Source organism: Macrotis lagotis, chromosome 1 (assembly GCF_037893015.1).
Source record: "Macrotis lagotis isolate mMagLag1 chromosome 1, bilby.v1.9.chrom.fasta, whole genome shotgun sequence".
In the NCBI taxonomy this organism is placed as follows: Eukaryota; Metazoa; Chordata; class Mammalia; order Peramelemorphia; family Peramelidae; genus Macrotis; species Macrotis lagotis.
Genome location: NC_133658.1, coordinates 113,315,575 through 113,332,809, shown reverse-complemented (window position 1 = coordinate 113,332,809; position 17,235 = coordinate 113,315,575).

Below are 17,235 nucleotides of genomic sequence, written 5' to 3'. Positions count from 1 at the left end.
CCAGCACAGTGGGTGGGAGAGCTCCAGTGTGGCTAGACATCAATCCGGTTGCTGGCCTGGAAGACCAGGGCCTTTACCCTGTATTTTCAGCAGAGTCCCTCTATTTCCAGTTGAGCCCCACCCCTTCCTGTGAGAGATACAGACTCTTCCCAGAACAAACACAGTACCATCCTTTCCCCCACCTCCCCCCACCCCCCCCCCCCAGGCTCAGGGGTGAGCAGCAGATCTCTCTCAGTACTGAGTGAATAATAAGATAAAGTACATAGCCTGAGGGTCCAGACCACATTGTACAAGGATAATTTAGACCCTGCTGCTTCCCCCCCCCCCCCCCCCCCCCGCCAGGCCTAGAGTGGGCAACAGAGGTTACAGAGAAAGCCTCTAGCAACCCCTGGTGGATGATCCACTTGGAGTTACTAAACCCAGTCAGCAAGGTCTCTAGGGTTTTCAAAGCCAAAGGTCTATGCCAACCCCTACCCCCAAGATCCTAGGAAAATGAAGAAAGGGCAGTGGAGGGGGGAGGGGTCAATTGAAAACTATCTCAAACACTAAGACCCTAACTCAGAGAGAGCTAAAACTTCTGAGGAGAATATGAATTGCTCTCTAGCCCAGAAAGACTTCAAAGAAGAGATCAGGAAGGAGTTTAAAAACCAACTGGAAAAACTGGGAAAAGAAACCCAAGAGAAAGTTAATACCTTAGAAGAGACAATTAACATCACACTACAAGAAAATAATTCTTTCCAAACTACAATTGGGCAAATGAAAAACTCCTTTAAAAATAGAATTGACAATTGGAAACGGAGTTGCAAAAGGTATATGAGGAAAATTCTTCTCTAAAAAAACATATAGAATCTGTTGAAACTAATGATCTCTTGAGACAACAAGAATCTGTTAAACAAAACCAAAAAAAATAGAAGAAATATAAAATACCTCAACAGCAAAACGACTGACTTAAGAATGATTGGGCTTCCTGAACACATTAAGGATAAAAGAACCTGGACTCAATAATTCAAGGTCTTCTGAAGGAAAATTGCCCTGATATCATGGAATCAAAGGGCAAAATAGTTACTGAAAGGATACATCCATCCCCTCCTGAAAGGGATTCCAAAATGAAAACCACAAGGAATATTGTGGCCAAATTTCAGAACTAACAGATGAAAGAGAAAATCCTGAAAGCAGCTAGAAAGAAACAATTGAGATACCAAAGAACCACAGTAAGGATTGCACAGGACCTAGCTGGATCAACAAAGGGCCTGGAATTCGATACTCCAAAGACTAAGGGATTTTGGAATGCAACTGAAAATTCACTGTCCTGTAAAACTGACCCTTCTCTCTCAGGGTAAAAGATGGACATTTAATGAAACAGGAGACTTCCAACTTTTTCTGAGAAAAAGACCAGAGCTAAATAGAAAATTTCAACTTCAAATAGGAGACTCAAGAGACACAGGAAAAGGTAAAAAAGGAAAAAAGAAAAAAATGCTATCCAATAAGTTGAAACCTGGGAGAAAGATTCTCATAACTTTTGAGAATTGTAACTCTATTAGAGAGAATATACTTAGTTAGAAGTAATGACTTGCCTCTGACTCAGAATGACTTAAAAACAACATCTCCTTAAAAGGGGGGGGGACAGTAAAGAGATGGGAGGATGGAGGATATTGAATGGGGTAAATCACATTACATGAAGAGGTACAAAGGACCTATTGCAAAAAGGGGAAGAAGGGAGGTGATGTAAACCACCTGAATCTGTTGCTCATCATATTTGTCTCAAAGAAGGAGTAAAATACACACACTCAGTTAAATTAAGAAACATATTAACTTTTCAAATATTAAAAGGGGAAAGGGAGAGGGGGAAGGAAAGGGGGAAACTAACAGAAAGAAGGGAAGGAAGAAGGGGAAAAGGGAAAGGGGAAGTATAGGGAAGGGGTAGATATAAGGGGGCAAACACACTGAAGGAGGGTGTATTCAGAAGTAAAATACTGGGGAATATGGATAAAGTAAAAAAAGGGGGGGGGAAATACAAAGGGAAGATAACATGGAAGGCATTAAAGAGTTAATAATTATAACTTTGAATGTGAATAGGATGAACTCTTCCATAAACTGTAAGCAAATAGAAGAGTACATTAAAAACCAGAATCCTACAACATGCTACTTACAAGAAACTCATTTGAAGTAGAGAGATACATATAGAGGAAAGGTAAAGGTTGGAGCAGAATATATTTTGTTTCGGCCAAAGTGAAAGAGGCAGAGGTAGCAATCCTTATCTCAGACAAAGCAGCTGCTAAAATAGATTTCATTAAAAGAGATAATGAAGGAAACTATATCCTAAAAGGTACCATAGATGAAGTAATTTCAATACTAAATATGTATGCACTAAATCTTAAAGTATCCAAATTTTTAGAGAAGAAGTTGAAGGAATTATAGGAAGACATAGAAAGCAAAACTCTACTGGTGGGGGATTTCAACCTTCCTCTCACAGATTCAGAGAAATCAAACCATAAAAAAAAGAAGGAATTCAAAGAGGGAAATAGAATGTTAGAAAACCTAGATATGGTAGATCTTTGAACGAAATTGAATGAGGATAGAAAGGAATATACTTTTTTCCTGCAGTACGTGGCACTTACATAAAAATTAACCATGTACTAGGGCATAAAAACCTTATGATCAAATGCAGAAAGGCAAAAATAGTGAACACTTCCTTCTCAGATCATAATGCAATAAAAATCATGTGAAATAAAGGGCCATGAAAAGACAGACCTAAAACTAATTGGAAACTAAATACCCTCATTTTAAAGAATGAGTGAATCAAACAACAAATAATAGATAGAATTAATGATTTCATCCTAGACAATGCCAATAACCAGACAAGATACCAAAACTTATGGGATACAACCAAGGCAGTTGTTAGGGGATATATTAAATTAATATACCAATTCAATATATCAATATACCAATATAATATACCAATAAATGCTAAATTAAAAATTCTAAAAATTAAAAGAAATTTAATAAAATTAAAAACAAGAAAATGATTTAACTAATTAATAAAACCAATAGTTGGTGTTATAAAAAAAATAAAACTTATCAGCCTTTGGTTAATTTGATTAAAAAAAGAAATAAGAAAATCAAATTACTAGTATCATAAATGAAAAAAGGTGAACTCACCACCAGTGAGGAGGAAATTAAAGTATTAATTCAGAATTATTTTGCCCAACTGTATGCCACTAAATTTGATAATTTAAGTGAAATAGATGAATATTTACAAAAATATAAATGGCCCAGGTTAAATGAAGAGGAAATTAAATACTGAAATGACCCTATCTCAGAGAAAGAAATCAACATGCTATCACTGAACTCCCTAAGAAAAAATCAGATGGATTCCTAAGTGAATTCTATCAAGCATTTAAGGAACAATTAGTTCCAATTCTATATAAACTCTGAAAAAATAGGTGAAGATGGAACTCTGCCTAACTCCTTCTATGATGCCATTATGATACCTAAACCAGGAAGAGTCTAAACAGAGAAAGAAAGTTATTGACCAATTTCCCTAATGCAAAAATATTTTCTTTCATTCTCTCTCTCTCTCTCTCTCTCTCTCTCTCTCTTTCTATTTCTTTCTTTTGAATTTTACAATTTTTCCTGTAATCTTGCTTCCCTCCCTCCACCCCCCCCAAAGGCATTCTGTTAGTCTTTACAATGTTTCCATGGTATATACATTGATCCAAATTGAATGTGATGAGAGAGAACTCATATCCTTAAGGAAAAAAATTAAAGTATAAGAGATAGCAAAATTACATAATCTAATAACAGATTTTTTTTTAAATTAAAGGTAACAGAAGATGGCAGCATGAAGGCAACATTTCCCAGGAACTCCTTCTCCCTCAAACTCCAAAGCCAACAATTTATGACTCTAGCCAAAATTTAGAGGGACAGAACCCACAGAAAGACTGAGTGATACATTTTCCCAGTTCAAGATAACTGAGAAGTTCCATGGGAAATGTGTGTTTCACTAGGAACAGGGGTTGGGAAAAAAGCTGTGGTTGCAGCCAGGCCAGGGATCATGGGCAACAGCTTGAAAGAGCCATGAGAGAACTCTGCTACACCAGAATGAGTGTGAAGTGAGGAGCACTAGCCACAGAACCTGCTGTGAGAATCTGGAGAAAGCAGCCTACACCCCCCAGGGACAGTAAGGGAAATCTGCAGAGAGTTCTATGTCCTTCCTTGTGGTAGGCTTCTGCTGCTAGCCTACACTCAGATCCAGGTTGCAGTTTGTGCTTCCATACTAAGTAGTCAAGTTTGGATCCCTCCTTATTGCTCCAGGGCAGAGGGACGTATGGGGTCCATCTACATATCAAAGCACAGCAAGACAGCATAAGAACTTGGAGGAATAAAGGTCCCAGTGGATGCCCCCCCCAAAAACCCCAAAACCTTGGACATGCTGTCTTGAGCTGAAGAAATGAGTAAACAACAGGAAAAGAAGAATCTGACCATAGAGAATTACTTCAGTCCAATGGAAGATCAAAACACATACATAGATGATGACAAAATTGAAGCTTCCATATCCAAAACCTTCAAGAGAAATAGAAAATGGGCTCAGACTATGGATGAGCTCAGAAAAGACTTTGAAAAGCAATTAAGAGTGATGGAGGTAAAATGAAAGCAATGCAGAAAAATCATGAAAACCAAATTGACAGCTTGGTGAAAGATATACAAAAAATACTGAAGAAAATAATATGTTAAAAACCAGTTTAGGCCTAATGGGAAAAGCAAAACAAAAGGCAAATGAGGAGAAGAATGCCTTAAAAACAGAATTGGCGAATTGGAAAAGGAGATAAAAATGCTCTCTGAAGAAAATAACTCCTTCAAATGTAAAATGGAACTAAAGGAAGCTGATGACTTTGCAAGAAATCACAAAAAAATAAAAATTCTTGTAAAAAAGCCAAAAATTAGAAGAAAATGTGAAATATCTCATTGGAAAAAACAACTGACCATGAAAACAGATCCAGAAGAAATAATTTAAAAATTATTGGGTATCTGAAATCTCCAATCAGGAGAAGAGCCTAGACTTCATTTTTCAAGAAATAATACAACAAAATTGTCCTGGGATCCTAGAAACAGAGGGTAAAATAGAAATCAAGACAATTCACTAGTGACCTATTGAAAGAGATCCCCAAAGAAAAACTTCCAGGAATATTATAGCCAAATTCCAAAACTCCCAAATCAAAAAGAAAATTCTAAAAGCTGCCAGAAACAAACAATTCAACTTCCAAGTCTCCATAGTCAGCATTACACAGGATCTGGCAGCATCTACATTAAGGGCTAGTAGGGATTGGAATATGATATTCCAAAAGGCAAAAGATCTTGGTTTACAACTAAGAATCAACTACCCAGCAAAACTGGACATCCTCTTTCAGGGGAAAATATGGACTTTCAGTGAAACAGGGGACTTTCAAAGTTTTGTATTGAAACAACCAGAGCTGCACATAAAGTTTGATCTCCAAATATCGGATTCTGGTGAACCATAGAGGGGGTGGAAGAAAAGGACTAACTATGAGGGACTTAACAATATTGAACTGCTTGTATTCCTGCATGGGAAAAAGATAGAAGATATTGATAACTCATATGAACATTCTCATTTATAAGAGCTCTTAGAAGGAGCATATATAGACAGGACACAGGAAGGAGTGAAATTTTATGGTATAATATAGTAAAAAGATGGAGTCGATGGGTGATAAAGGAAAGTATTGGGAGGAAGGGAAAGGAGATGAAGAAGAAGAAGAAGCTAAGAAATTTCACATAAGAGTCAAGATAAAGCTTTTTTTTCAGTGGAGTGAAAAGGGGAAGGCAAGGGGGAATGAGTGAGCCTTCATTCTCATCAAAAATGGCTCAGAGAGGAAATAACATACACACTTAATAGGGTATAGAAATATATCTTATCCTAGAGAAAACTTAGAAGGAAGGAATGGGATAAGGGGGGAATGGGGGGGGGGGAGGGAAGGGGAGAATAAGTGATAGAAGTGAGGGGAGATCGAGGGAGAGGGTACTCAGACTCAACACACTTTTGCACAGGATGAAAGGAGAGAGAGAGAATAGAATAAATGAGAGTGGGGAGGAATAGAGTGGACGTACAGCTTGTAATAACAACTGTGGGAAAATATTGAAGCAAATTCTCTGGTGGACTTATGATAAAGAAAACAACTCACCCCAGAGACAGAGTCATTGGAATCTGAACACAGACTGAAATACATTTTATTCTCTCTCTCTATTTTTGAGGTTTCTCATCTTCTTGGGGAGGGAGGGGGGTTTATGTTTACTCTTACATTTACTCTTATAATACATTCAATTTAAATCAATGTATAGCATGGAAACAATGTAAAGACTATCAGAAAGCCTTCTGTGGGAGGGAGGGAAGGGAGGGTGGGAGAAAAATTGTAAAATTCAAAACCTTACAAAAATGATAGGTAGATACTACTATTATATATAATTGGAAAATAAATAAAATGCTAATGAACAAAAATAAATAAATTAAAGGTAATAGTCTCTGGTCTTGTCTCAAATTCCACAATTCTTTCTCTGGATAAAGATGGTATTTTCCATTGCAGATACCCCCAATTTGTGCCTGATTGTTGCACTACGAGAATGAGTAAGTCCATTAAGATTGATCATCGACCCCATGTTGCTGTTTTGGTGTAAAATATTCTATTAGTTCTGATCATCTCATTCAGCATCAGCTCGTACAAATCCTTCCAGACTTCCCTGAATTCCCAGACTTCCTGTTAAATAGAAAAATAGTGTTCCATAATGTACATATACCACAATGTGTTCATCAACCCCAATTGATGGACATTCACTCAATTTCCAATTCTTTGTCACCACAAACAGGGCTACTATGAATATTTTTGTACAAGTAATGTTTTTTACTGTTTTTGATGATCTTTTCAGATTATAGACCCAGTAGTGGTGGCATTGCTGGATCAAAGGGTATGCACACTTTTATTGCCCTTTGGGCATAATTCTAAATTGCTCTCCAGAAAGATTCTTAGATAGAGTTCATAGCTTCACCAGCAATGTATTAGTGTCCTAGATTTCCCACATCCCTTCCAACATTGATCATTTTCTTTTCTGGTCATATTGACCAATCTGAGAGGTGTGAAATTGTACCTCAGAGATGTTTTTAATTTGCATTTCGCTAATGAGTAGTGATTTAGAGCAATTTTTCATATGAGTATGAATCATTTTGATTTCCTCATCTATAAATTGCCTTTGCATATCCCTTGATCATTTCTCACTTGGGGAATGGCTTGTTCTCTATACATTTTAGAAATAAGTCCTTTGTCAGAAATACTAGTTGTAAAAATTGGCAGTTTAGTATATTTCCTTTTGGTTACAGTGTTTTCAGTGCAAAAGCTTTTTAATTTAATGTAATCAAAATTATCTAGTTCGTTTTTTTGATGATGTTCTCCATCTCCTCTTTGGTCATAAACTGCTTCTGTTTCCATAGATCCGAAAGATAAACTATTCCATGATCTCCCAGTTTGCTTATAATGTTGGCTTTTATGTCTAAATCCTGTACCTATTTTGATTTTATCTTGGTATAGGTTGTGAGGTATTGGTCTAATCCAAGTTTCTGCCATACTAACTTCCAATTTTACCAACATTTTTTCTTGAAGAGAGTTTTTATACCCAAAGCTGGACTCTTTGAGTTTATCAAACAGCAGATTACTATAATAATTTCCTGCTATTGCACCTAGTCTAGTCCACTGGTTCACTACTCTTTTTTCTTAGCCAATACCAGACAGTTTTGATGACTGATGCTTTATAATTTAATTTTTGATCTGGTAGGGCTAAACCGCTTTCTTTTGAACATTTTTTTCATTAAATCCCTGAAAATTCTTGACTTTTTATTTCTCATATGAATTTACTTATAATTTTTTGTAACTCATTAAAGTAATTTTTTTGGAATTTTGATTGGTAGAACACTAAGTAGTTTAATTTAGGTAGAATTGTCAGTTTTATTATATTAGCTTGGCCTGTCCATGAGCAGTTAGTAGTTGCCCCAGTTCTTTAAATTTTATTTTATTTGTGTGAGAAGTATTTTGTAATTGATTTCAAAAAGTTGCTGACTCTGCCTTGGCAGGTAGACTTCCAAGTATTTTATATTGTGTGATGTTACTTTGAATTGTTTTTCTCTTTCTAGCTCTTTCTGCTGTAACTTGCTAGTAATATGTAGAAATATTGAGGATTTGTGAGGGTTATAATGTTGGCTTTGCTAAAGTTTTGTGTGTGATTTTGCTAAAGTTGCTAACTGTTTTTAGTAGCTTTTTTTTTTGATGATTGTTTTAGGATTCTCTAGGTATACCATCATGTCATTTGCAAAGAGTGAGAGTTTTGTCTCTTTCTTCCTAATTATAATTCCTTCAATTTTTTTCCCTTCTATTATTGCTGAAGCTAACATTTCTAATATAATATTGCATAGTAGTGATGATAATGGGCATCCTTGTTTCACCCATGATCTTACTGGGAATGCCTCTAGCCTATCCCTGTTGCATATAATACTTGTTGATGGTTTCAGATAGATATTGCTTATTACTCTGAGTAACAATCCATTTATTCCTACACTCTCTAGTGTTTTTAGTAGGATGGATGCTGTATTTTGTAAAAAAGAGTTTTTAGCATCTGTTGATATAATTGTATGATTTCTGATATGTTTTTACTGATATAATTAATTATACTAAAAGTTTTCCTGAAATTGAAGCAACCCTGCATTCCTGAGATAAATCCTACTTGGTCATAGTGTATTACCCTGGGTGATAACTTGTTGTAATCATTTTGCTAAAAATTTATTTAAAACTTTTGCATCTATATTCATCGGGGAGATAGAACTTTAATTTTCTTTTTCTGTTTTAACTCTTGCTGGTTTAGGTATCACCACCATATTGGTGTCCTAGAAAATTAGGCAGAGTTCTATCTTCACCTATTTTTCCAAAGAGTTTATATGGAATTGGAACCAATTGTTCCTTAAATGTTTGATAGAATTCACTTGTGAACCTGTCTGGCCTGGAAATTTTTTCTTAGGAAGTTCAATAATGCCTTGTTGAATTTCTTTTTTCTGAGATAGGTTTATTTATTCCTTCTTCATTTAACCTGGGTAACTTATATTGTTGTTAATATTCATCCATTTTACTTAGATTATCAAATTTATTGGCATAGAGTGGGGCAAAATAATTCCTGAATTATTACTTTAATTTCCTTCTCATTGGGTGGTGAGTTCACCTTTTTTCATTTGTGATACTAATAATTTGCTTTTCTTCTTTCTTTTTTTTAGTCAAATTAACCAGAGGTTTATCAGTTTTATTAGTTTTTTCATAAAACAGCTCGGTTTTATTTATTAGCAATAGTTTTCTTGCTTTCAATTTTATTATTTTCTCCTTTAATTTTTAGAATTTATAATTTGATTTTTAATTGGTTTTTTTAAAGTTTACTTTCTCTAAATTTTTAGTTCCATGTTTAGTTCATCGATTTCCTCTTTCTCTGATATATTCATGTAAGCATGTAATGATATATAATATATCTCTTGATAGCTGCCTTGAGTGAACCCCATAGGTTTTGGTATGTGGTTTCATTATTATCATTATCTAGAATGAAATAATTAATTCTTTCTATAATTTGCTGTTTGATCCACTCATTTTTTAAAATGAGGTGATGTTGTTTCCAGTTGGTTTTAAGTTTATTTCTGAATGGCCCAATTATGACATGTGATTTTTTTTTGCATTATGATGTGAGAAAGATGTATTCACTATTTCTGCCTTTCCGCAATTGATTATTGGGTTTTTATGCCCTAGTACATGGTTAATTTTTATGTAACTGCCATGTACTGCAGAAAAATCAGTATTTTCCTTTCTATCCCCATTCAATTTCTTCCAAAGGTCTATCATGTCTAGATTTTCTAACACTCTATTTACATCCTTGACATCCTTCTTGTTTATTTTATGGTTAGATTTATCTAAATCTGAGAGCAGGAGATTGAGTTCTCCCACCAGTAGAGTTTTGCTGTCTATGTCGTCCTGTAACTTCTTCAACTTCTCCTATAAGTTTGGATGTTGGAGCAGCTAGGTGGCACAGTGGATAAAGCACCGGCCCTGGAGTCAGGAGTACCTGGGTTCAAATCTGATCTCAGACACTTAATAATTATCTAGCTGTGTGGCATTGGGCAAGCCACTTAACCCCATTTGCCTTGCAAAAACCTAAAAAACAAAACAAAAAAAAAGAATTTGGATGTTATATTACTTATACAAAAATATTCATAGCAGCCCTGTTTGTGGTGGCAAAGAATTGAAATTAAGTAAATGTCCTTCAGTTGGGGAATGGCTTAGTAAAATGTGGTATATGTATGTCATGGAACACTATTGTCCTATTAGAAACCAGAAGAGATGGGAATTCAGGGAAGCCTGGAAGGATTTACATGAACTGATGCTGAGGGAGATGAGCAGAACCAGCAAAATACTGTACATCCTAACAGCAACATGGGGGTGATGATCAATCTTGATGGACTCGCTCATTCCATCAGTGCAACAATCAGGGACAATTTGGGGCTGTCTGCAATGGAGAATACCAGTTGTATCCAGAGAAACAACTGTGGAGTTTGAACAAAGACCAAGGACTATTAACTTGAATTTAGGGGAAAAAAACCTGATATCTTATTGTCTGATCTTGCTATCTCTTATGCTTTTTGTTCCTTCCTTAAGGAATTGATTTCTCTCTCATCCCATTCAATTTGGATCAATGTATACAATGGAAACAATGTAAAGACTGGTGAATTGCTTTCAGTGGGGGGTGGAAGGAGGAAAGCAAGATTAGAGGAAAACTTGTAAAACTCAAAATCTTTAAAAGGGAAAAAAAGAATTTGGATATTATAACATTGGGTGCATACATATTACGTACTGAAATTACTTAATTGTCTATGGTACCTTTTAGGATATAGTTTCCTTCCTTATCCCCTTTAATGAGAGCTATTTTGCAGCTGCTTTGTCTGAGATAAAGATTGCTTCCCATGCTTTTTTTCACTTCAGCTGAAGCAAAATAAATCTTGCTCCAACCTTTTATCTTTACCCTAAATGTATCTCTCTGCTTCAAATGATTTTCTTGTAAGCAGCCTCTTGTAGGATTCTGGTTTTTAATCCAATCTGTTATTGGCTTATGTTTTAAGGGAGTGTTCATCACATTCACATTCAAAGTTATAAGTACTGTTTATTGCCCTCCATGCTATCATCCCTGTGTTTGTATTCCCCCCGCTTTTTACACTTTATCCATAGTCCCCTATAATTTGTTTCTGAATACCACCACCTTCAGTGTGATTATCTCCCTATATGCAACCCCACATCCCCTTTCTTTCCCCTTTCCCTTTTCCCTTTCTTCCTTCCCTTCCTTCTATTAGTTTCCCTTTTCTTTGCCCCTCCTCTTTTCTACTTTTAATACTTGAAAGTTATTAAGTTTCTTAACTTAACTAAGTGTGTGTATATTAACTTTAAGCCAAATCTGATGAGAGTAAGATTCAGGTGGTTCTCACCTCCTCCCTTCTTCCCCTCTATTGCAATAGGTCCTTTGTACCTCTTAATGCAATGAGATTTATACCATTCAATCCCCTCCATTCTCCCATCTCTTTACTATCCCCCCCATTTTTAAGGAGGTATTCTTTTTAAATCATTTCATCTGAGTCACAGAGAAGTCATGAAAGTCCATCGCTTCTGGGTAAGTATATTCTCTTTAATAGTCATAATTTTCCAGAGTTATGAGAATCTTTCTCCCAGGTGGGGATATAGATAGTTTCATCTTATTGGAGAGCAGTTTTTTTCCTTTTTTTTAACCTTTGCATGTGTCTCTTGAGTTTCCTCTGTTTCAAATTTTCTATTAAGCTCTGGTCTTTTCATTGGGAAAATTCAGAAGTCTCCTATTTCATTAAATGTCCATCTTTTCCCCTAGAAGAAAAGGCTCAACTTTTTCAAATAGTGAATTATTGGCTGCATTCCAAGTTCCCCTTATTTACAGAGTATTGCATTGCAGGCATTGTGATCCCTTAATGTTGAAGTAACCAGGTCCTGTGTAATGCATATTGTGGCTCCTTGGTATCTGAATTGTTCTTTCTGGCTGCCTGCAGATTTTCTCTTTTATCTGCTAATTGTAGAATTTGACTACAATATTCCTTGGTGTTTTCATTTTGTGATCTCTTTCCAGAGGGGATCAATGTATTCTTTCAAAAACTATTTTGGGGTGGCTAGGTGGCACAGTGGATAAAGCACCAGCCCTGGAGTCAGGAGTACCTGGGTTCAAATCTGGTCTCAGACACTTAATAATTACCTAGCTATGTGGCCTTGGTCAAGCCACTTAATCCCATTTGCCTTGCAAAAAACCCTAAAAAAAACTATTTTGCCCTCTGGTTCCATGATGTCAGGGCAATTTTCCATCACTAAATGCCATAATATTAAGCCCATGCTTTTCTTCCTCTTCAATATTTATCAGGGAGTCCAATGATTCCTAAATTGCCTCTCTTGGTTCAATTCTTGAGGTCAGTGGTTTTGCTGATGAGCTATTTTACATTTTCTTCCATTTTTTTTTGATTTTTTGGTTTTGTTTAACAGATTCTTGTTATCTCATGAAGTCATTAGTTTCCACAGACTCCGTGCTTTTTATTTTTTGATTTGATTTTTTTTAAAAGAAAGATTTTAATTATTTTGAGTTTTGCAATTTTTTCCCCATTCTGGATTTCATCCTACCACCCCCCACACAAGTCAGTCTGTTAGTATTTAAACTATTTCCATGGTATACATTGATCTAAGTTGAATGTGATGAGATGGAACTTATATCCTTAAGGAATAGAAATAAAGTATAAGGGATTGCAAAATTGCATAATAGGATAATGAGATAATTTTGTCCCCTAAATTAAAGGTAATAATCTTTGATATTTGTTCAAATTCCACAATTATTTCTTTGGATACAGATGGTCTTCTCCATTGCAGATGCCCCAAAATTGTTCTGATTGTTGCACTGATAGAATGCACAAGTCCATCAAGGTTGATCATCACCCCCATGTTGCTGTTAGAGTGTTCAGTGTTTTTCTGGTTCTGCTCATCTCCCTCAGCATCAGTTCATGTAAATCCTTCCAGGATTCCCTGAATTCCCATCCCTCCTGGTTTCTAATAGAACAAGAGTGTTCCATGACATACATATACAAAAGTCTGCTAAGCCATTCCCCAATTGAAGGACATTTACTTGATTTCCAATTTGTTGCCACAGCAAAAAGGGCTGCCACAAATTTTTTTGTACAAGTAATGTTTTTAGACTTTTTCATAATCTCTTCAGGGTATAGACCCAGTAGTGGTATTGCTGGATCAAAGGGTATGCACATTTTTGTTGCCCTTTGGGTGTAATTTCAAATCGCTCTCCAAAAATGTTGGATGAGTTCATAGCTCCACCCACAATGTATTAATGTCCCAGATTTCCCACATCCCTTCCAACATTGATCATTGTCCTGTCTGTTCATATTGGCTAGTTTGAGAGGTATGAGGTGAAAACTCAGAGATCTTTTAATTTGCATTTCTCTAATAAGTAATGATTTAGAGTAATTTTTCATATGGCTATGGATTGCTTTGATTTCCTCACCTGTAAATTGCCTTTGCATATCCTTTCACCACTTGTGAATTGGGGAATGGCTTATTTTTTTTGAAAATTTGACTCAGTTCTCTGCATGTTTTAGAAATGAGTCCTTTGTCAAATATTAGTTGCAACAATTGTTTCCTAATTTACTACATTTCTTTTGATCTTGGTGGTTTTTTTCTGTGCAAAAGCTTTTTTTAATTTAATGTAATCAAAATTATCTAGTTTGTTTTTTGATGGAGTTCTCAATCTCTTCCTTGGTCATAAACTGTTTCCCTTTCCATAGATCTGACAAGTAAATTACTCCTTGATCTTCTAGTTTGCTTATGATATTGGTTTTTTATGCCTTAATCTTGTAACCATTTTGATCTTATCTTGGTAGAGTGTGAGAGGTATTGGTCTAATCTAAGTTCCTTCCATACTAGCTTGCAATTTTCCCAGCAGTTTTTATCAAAGAGAATTTTTTTTTATCCAAATAGCTGAACTCTTTGGGTTTATCAAACAGCAGATTACTATAATCATTTCCTTCTATTGCACCTAGTCTATTCCACTGATCCTCCACTCTGTTTCTTAGCCAATACTAGGCAGTTCTGATGACTGATGCTTTATAATATAATTTGAGATCTGGTAAGGCTAAGCCACCTTCTTTTGCAACTTTTTCATTGAATCCCTGGAAATTCTTGACTTTTTATTTCTCCACATGAATTTACTTACAACTTTTTTCTAACTCATTAAATTATTTTGAATTTTGAATGGTAGGGTGCTAAACAAATAGTTTAGTTTTGGTAGAATTGTCATTTTTATTATATTAGCTCAACCCATCCATGAGCAGCTGATGCTTGCCCAGAAATTCAAATGTTACTTTAATTGCATGAGAAGTGTTTTTAATTGTTTTCAAAAAAATTTTGAGTCTACTTTAGCAGGTAGACTCCCAGATATTTTATATTGTCTGAAATTACTTTGAATGGGAATTCTCTTTCTAGTTCTTTCTGCTATATCATGCTAGTCTCTATGCTTTTTTTTTAAAGAAGAATTTTCTTCATTTACCTTTTGCAACTCCTTTTCCAATTGGTCAATTCTATTTTTGTAAGAGTTTTCATTTGGCCAATTGAGGTTTTGAGAAAATTATTTTCTTTTTGCATCTGTCCAATTGTATTTTCCAAAGATTTGTTTTCCTGTTGCAAGGTGTTAATTTTCTCTCCCAAATTTTCCAAATAATTTTTAAATTCCTTCCTGATTTCTTCAAGGAAGGTTTTCTGGTATGGAGATCAAATCATATTCTCCTCAGAGGTTCTAGATCCTTCTGAGTCAGGGTCTTTACATTCCAGGTAGTTTTCTATGGACCCCTTTTTTGATGGCCTTTCTTCATTTTCCTATGATGTTGTGTTGGGGGACTGGCTGTTTCACAAAGGTTTGGTTTTGAGGTCGCTAGAGGCTTTGCTCCCTAGGTTTAGAAACTCCAAGTGGGCTGATCAGTATGGGGTGCTAGAAGCTTTACTCACTGGGTTTAGTAACTCCAAGTGAGATGACTAGTAGGTGATAATGATTACTTTCTTTGGAGTGTCTGTGACCTTGATTTTAAGCCCTCTACCTTGGCCTGGAGGGGGGTGGGTGACACTCTTGGATACCATTATCCTTGAACAATGTTGGCTGGGCCCTGGGGTGACAATATTGCTCTCCCTTTCAGCTGAGGGAGGGGTAGCTAGGTGGCACAGTGGATAGAGCACTGACCCTGGAGACAGGAGGACCTGAGTTCAAGTCTGGCCTCAGGCACTTAATAATTACCTAGCTGTGGGACCTTAGGCAAACCACTTAACCCCATTGCCTTGCACCCCCCCCCCCAAAAAAACTATACAGCTGAGAGAGCTGTGCTGCCCACACCTGAACTAGGGTATTGGGAGGTGGGCTGTTATTGTGCTTGTTTTGGGAAGAGGGTTCAGCTTTGATGAAAGTATGGAGTTTGATGTCCTCCAGAGGAAAGGAGGTCAGAGGATGGGTGTCCAGCCATACTCTGCAATTCTCTTTGCTGGAACTCACCCCCCATCCCTGCTGGAGTGCCCCAGACCATCAGTTCCACAGTCAAAGCTTCCACACTTTCGTTGGTTCTCAGACCATGGCTCCCACAGTCAAAGCCTCCATGGCTGATTTTAGGTTAATCTCACTCTCACCCCATCCCCACTGGCTCTTTGCTCTCTGTCCCCCGTCTCACCCATTATCCCTAAGACAGACCTTGTTAGTAGATATTCTTCTTCTAGCTTCTTTTTCTGTCTTTTGTCAACTGAATTTCTGTTAAGAGGCTTGTTTCATATTATATATGAGGGAAGATCGGGAGACTGTACCACAGTGACTTTCTTCTCTCCATCATCTTGGCCTGAAGTCCCTGGATGCAAAAATCTTAAATAAAATCTTAGCAAAATGATTACATCAAGTTATCCCTAGGACAATACACTATGACCAAGCAGGATTTATCCCAGGAATGCAGGGTTGGTTCAATATTAGGAAAACTGCTAGCATAATTGACTGTATCAATAAGAAACCTATCAGAAATCATATGATTTATCTCAATAGATCATCTTAAAAAAGCCTTTGTCAAATATAACACCCATTCCTACTAAAAATACTATAGAGTACAGGAATAAATGGATTGTTCCTTAGGATGATTGGCATTATCTCTCTGAAACCATCAATAAACACTATATGCAATGGGGATAAGTTTGAGGCATTTTCAATAAGATCAGGGATGAAACAAGGATACCTGTTATCACCACTATTATTCAATAATGTATTAGAAATGTTAGCTTCAGCAATAAGAGAAGAAAAAGAAATTGAAGGAGTTAGAATTGGAAAGGAAGAAATAAAACTTTTCACTCTTTGTAGATTACATGATGGTATAACCAGAGAATCCTAAAAAAAATCTAAAAAACTACTAGAAATAATTAGCAACTATAGGAAAGTTGCAGGATATAAAATAAACCCTCATAAATACTCAGCATTTCTATATTATAATAATAATAGCAAGATACAGCAGCATAAACTAGAAAGAGAAACTCCACTTAAAGTATCTACAGACAATATAAAATACTTGGGAGTCTACCTGCCAAGGCAGACTCAGCAACTCTATGAAACAATTGTAAAACACTCTTCACACAAATAAATCAGACTTAAATAACTGTGCAAATGTCAACTGCTCCTGACTGGATTGAGCTAATATAATAAAAATGACAATTCTACCTAAATTAATCTACTTATTTCCTGTCTTACCCATCAACCTTCCAAAAAATTATTTTAAGGAGCTAGAATTTGTAACTAAATTCACATGGAGAAACAAAAAATCAAGAATATTCAGGGATTTAATTAAAAAATGTGCAGAAGAAGTTGACTTAGCCTTACCAGTTCTAAAATTATATTATAAAGCATCAGTCATCAAAACTGTATGGTACTGATTAAAAAACAGAGTGGTGGATCAGTGGAATAGATTAGGTGCAAAAAGAGACAGCAGGAAATGATCATAGTAATGTGCTGTTTGATAAACCCAAAGAATCCAGCTTTTGGTATAAGAACTCTCTCTTCAGTAAAATCCATTTGGAAAAT